This window comes from Pleurodeles waltl, chromosome 7 (assembly GCF_031143425.1).
Source record: "Pleurodeles waltl isolate 20211129_DDA chromosome 7, aPleWal1.hap1.20221129, whole genome shotgun sequence".
NCBI lineage: Eukaryota > Metazoa > Chordata > Amphibia > Caudata > Salamandridae > Pleurodeles > Pleurodeles waltl.
Genome location: NC_090446.1, coordinates 1358742381 through 1358747530, shown reverse-complemented (window position 1 = coordinate 1358747530; position 5150 = coordinate 1358742381). Strand labels below are relative to the sequence as shown.

At 42.8% G+C, this 5150-nt stretch overlaps 1 long non-coding RNA gene across 1 annotated transcript; it reads left to right on the top strand.

The window, feature by feature from the left end:
* The first annotated feature begins 465 nt into the window (after positions 1-465).
* On the top strand, positions 466-1196 carry LOC138247406 (uncharacterized). Its single transcript, XR_011194494.1, has 3 exons — positions 466-501; positions 582-638; positions 763-1196. It is a non-coding gene; the product is annotated as an uncharacterized lncRNA (long non-coding RNA).
* Positions 1197-5150: the final 3954 nt, after the last annotated feature.

Sequence of the window (5150 nt, the reverse complement as noted above, 5' to 3'; positions counted from 1 at the left end):
TCATAGATGAGGACAGGCAGACCGGAGTAGCAGCAGAAAGAGCAGGTTATTATTTGCTAGTGTTTCCTTATGGTGCAACTGAGCCATTGAAACATTCAGGTGCTTTAATCATTTTTTCCTCTTGTACAGGCATCTTAGACCCTGCTACACAAATTTGAACAGGCAAACGTGAGTAGAAGCAGAAAGTCAAGGGAATAATGTAGCAGATTTTCGTTGTGGTGCACCTAGTACAGTGGAATATGAAAACCTTCTTTAACCACCTTACCCACCTTTTCTTCTGTTGCAGACATCTCCAACAGCACTACTCATATATTACAAAAAGGCGCATGTGAGTAGAAGCAGAAAGACAAGGTAATTATTTGGTAGATCTCACTTGTGATGCACCTAGTACATTAGAAAATGAAAACATTCTTCAACCCTTTTTTTGTTCTTTTGCAGGCTTCTTAGACAGTGCTAACATTGGTTGGAAAAGGCAGACGTGACTAGAAGCAGAAAGACCAGGTAAATATTTAGTAGTTTTTCCTTGTAGTACATCTTGAACACAAGCATGTGCTGTACCCATGTTTGTTCTTCTATTGCAGACATCTTAGACAGTGTTACATCTACAGGCATGTTTGAAATCAAACAGAAAGACCCAGGTAATTACTTGCTACATTTTCCAAGAGATAGCTCGGACTTGTCTGGTAGATTGAATTCAATAGCATAAAAACCAACTTTAAATAATGTTCCTCACTTTAATTAATGTCCTTTTTTTTTTTGCAGGCTTTGCGGCACAGTAGGCTCAGACTGATTGCCACCAAAATGTTCAAGCGCAAAGCTGTGACTTCTGCAGAGAGCAGTGCTTCACCACAAAGGAAGAAATGCTGTCTTGTGTTCAAAGAAGAATGGCTGAAAGAAATTGTGGAGACTGAGACACAGAAGTTCAGGAGCAAGGTTTGCGTACAACTGGGAGAGCTATTTCTATACAATCCAGAAGTAGGCCTGATTTGCAAAGTATGTGCAGAAGCAAAGATCGCAGGGGACTTTTCTACTGGGAAGAAATGGAGTGATGGCTGGAAGCTGGACTACTTGAAACGCCATCTATGTAGCAAAGTTCATGAATCTGCTTTGGTGACACTGAGAAATAAAAGTGCTGCTGCCAAGCTGGACGAAATTGCTTTGGTCACTGAATGTGAAGCAGTCTCCTTTCGGCCACTCAATGAGGTGCGGTGGCGTTCAAGGCATTTTGCTGTTGGTGCACTCTTGTGTAATTATGAGGTTGCTCTCAAATACTTTGATCATGAAAGAGTTGAGGAGAATGACCCAATTGCTAAATATTGCTACAAAAAACTATCTGACTCAAACTACCATATTTCCTTTGCAGCACTAAATGACATTCTGGGTGAACTTGCATCTTTGTGCAAGTTGTTTCGGAAAAGCTCTTTGACCACCGTTGAAGCTGTACAGTATGCAAGAGCAAAAACTACCCAAATAAAGGAACAGTACTTGGGCGACACTGTCTTTTGGAGCAACACAGTAAGAGATCTGGTGGCTTTGTGCAGAGCGGACCGAGAGTATGATAGTGAGCCGCTGTTATCTTTCAGGAAACTTCTTTGTGAGCACATGGAAAGAAGGTTCCCAGAAGATGAATTGAAGGAATGGACAAGCTTTGATTTCCATACAGTAACAACACAATCACAGTTTGATATTGGCCTGAGAATGTACAAAGACTTGTTGAAAAGTATAAGAAGGTCTTGGTCCTGGGTGACTGTGACACCCCGGGTGATGTTGTTCAGCAGTACAGAGATTATAAATATGTGGTGGCAGCGCATATAAAAAACAGATTCTTTAGGACCTTTCAAGACATGGTGAATTTCACTCTGTGGAATGCTGCACAGTATAGTGTTGTATCTCAGCTTGTTGATATCTGTGCAACTTTCCAGGCTTCAAGTGCAGACTGCGAACGAGGATTCACCCTCATGAACTCAATCAAGTCCAAATTAAGAAACAGACTAGAGGAGAGTCACCTAGATATGCTGATGAGGACAAAGGCTTACCTCTCAAATGGGAAAGTTGACTTAGACCGAGCTTATCAGCACTGTAAAAATGGCAACGACCGGTGAGAAAAACAAACATGTCACACATCTAATGTTGGCACCTGACTTGTCTAAACTCTGAACCGGCTCCTCCTACAGTCCGTGTGTGGGTGGGGTAGTAACATTTCTCAGCCTGTATCTTGGCAGGGGCATCATGGCATTCATCAGCAGTGTGTTCATCAAATTGTAAATGTTAACCAATTGTACAACTGGCTGTATTTGATGTGCGGGTCCTCTGCAGCACTCTGAGAGTATTCATTAAAGTTTCATAATGGTTCAACCTCCTGATTTCTGTTTTCTCTAACTGGGGTGTAGGTGGCACTTAACAGGTCATGTCCTTGGGGTGTGCAACCAGGTCACAAAACTGCCTTAATGCCCTATTGCATGGAGCAATGATATCCCTTTTTTGCTTTAGTGGTATGGAAAGGCTAATGCCAAAGATCTTGGCTAGTTATGCGCTGCGCTCACGTGAATGGTCAATTTCTTGGCACACGTATCCTTGGCTGCAGCGCACAGAGACCTCACACTGCCGCACACAGTGGAAATAAATTAGAGGGAACATTGGCGTTGAGCACCGTCATTTTCAAAATGCAGGGATGTGCCGTATTTACTAGAATATGGCGCACCCCTGTGTTTCCCCCTGCGCCGGCACTAAATTTGTGCTGTGCGTCAAGGCAGCCACCCTTACACCATAGTGCAAGGATGGCTGCGTTGAGGGGGAGATTGTTTTTGTGTAAGAAGGAACACCTTCCTGCACAAAAACAATCTTAAATGGCAATTTGTGCTTTCTATGTGTGCTGCAAAATGCAGCACACATAGAAAGAGCAAAAAACGAGAAGAAATGAAAGCATTTCTCCTCGTTGTGCCACTCTAATGCCACCCTTGGGGTAGTGTTAGATTTTGGCGCTGCCTCAGGTTTACAAAAACTCGTAATTTCCGAGGCAGCGTCAAAATGCAATGGGTGTTGCTGTGGCACACCCACAGCAACACCCATTGCATGCCCCTTCCACACTAAGTATTGCGTGTGAAGAGGTTGTATTTACAAGGTGGTGTTAAGCCACAAAAAGTGCCTCAATGCCACCTTTTAAATATGGCAAAGGGCCCAGCACCTCCGGAGGGTCACAAAAAGTGACGGTCCAGTGGAGTTTGGGGCACTTAATTAAATTCAAAACTTTTGTCCACCAAGATCTCTCTGCTCAAGCACCGCAAACCTGGTCTGCATTCATACCTACCGAAGACCAAGGTAAGGGGGCCACACCTTTTCAGTTAAAGCAGCTCAGATATGAAATGAGCTTCCACACTCATTGAGGGCCTCATCCGAGCTGCTGCAAATCAGTAAGGCTTTGAAGACCTGGATCTTCTTGAAGTAATTCTAATTGATGTCAGAAGTGCGACATGTGCACTCTTAGCAAGATAGTACTTGGCACGCTAGCGCCAAGATACCAGTTTTGGTGACAGTTTTGCACTTTATACATTTTATAAACTTTATAAATAAAAATAAATGCAATTCAGTTGCCCTGGTCATTGTATCTCTGTCCCTTGCAGTCACTGAAAGCCTCATCAGTATTATCTCATCTCTGTTTGTAACAAACTGGCCAGATTCTAGGGCTTCAAAAATGACCCCATCTTGACCCAGATGTACTTTCTTATCACTGCCCAATTACTAGTCTCGCCCTACTGAGCAAAGTTTTATTACACCTTTAGAGTTTCAAGTCCACATTGACCAGTATCAACTACTACGAATGAAATTTGGAAACTCAACCACCCGGGGGATAAATGACACCTTCCACATCAAAGACTATTGAGAGCTTTGCCTGTTACCTATGCTTATTTGGCAGGTTTTGGTACTGTTGGTCAGCAGGATGTCTCCTCTACATTTTCCAGGAGTGGTAAAATTCCTTCCTTTCCAATTACTTCAGATAAATAGAGACAACTGAACATACACCACTCTGGTCCTAGTCATTTATCTTTTGTGATTATCATTTACACAGTGCCTATTGCATGCCCTGCCTGCAAGCCGGGAAGTTGTATACACCATGCCAGCTGTATAATTTCCTACAGAAACAACGTTGTCCTGCTAAATGGACACTGCGAGATGCTGAAGGTCGAAAAATACTCTAATTCTGGAACCTTCATGACTACTTCCTCTCACTCACTGGAGGCACCAAATTAAATAGGCCCTACTGGGACTTACACCTGATCTTCAAAGAACATTTTAATAATAACTATCAAAAGACCTTGGTATAATTGCTTCCATCTGCCCTAGGTCAAAGATTACTTTTCTGCATCTAAGCTATATGAGAGGCCCGCTTCTTTTTTACACTGAAAGGGGGATCACTGTACTCATTGGCTGTGCATCATAGCCAGCGTCTCTTTGGAATCAGCGCTCCGTTCAGCAGCCCGTCTGTTAACATGCAAGAAGACATCTGGTCACATCAAACTCAACGTAAGACATCTACATTCGCTTCCAATAATGGAATACCTTCTTTTCATGGTCCACATCATCACCTTCAGGACTGTAGGTGATAGTAGACTGTTGGTGATTCGTTGGCAGCGCACTCTCCATCTTGAACTGCTACAGACTGTCAAATCTAGTGCCACAGATCAGGTTTTCTGATGACTTCCTTGTTATGGGAGAATACATGTTTGGGTGGCATATGTGGGTTACACAGTGGCAGTGATGCTTGTTGGCAGGCAGTAGCACATTCTGCATCTGTGACACTATTTCAAGGCAACGCATTTCTCATCTATCTGATTGGAAAATAGGTCATATGTGATCCAGGGTCGTCTCTGGCTTTTTAAGTCACGGGGCTAAGCACTGATGGAAAATATGTGTCTTCGGCATGAATGAGCTATTTCTAAAAACAGATCTAGCATGGGCTTAAACATGAAACAGCTTAACTTGACCCCGAGGGAAAACTCCTCAAAATGTTGTTATCAAATATGGTCACTCTTAAAGCAAAGGCATGTACACCCACAAACGGTGCATCTGGGGTGACTAAAGATATCTAAAATAATTTAAATCTGGAAATGATTGTGCGCTGTTGAAATTTGAAAAGGATTATAGTCCACACA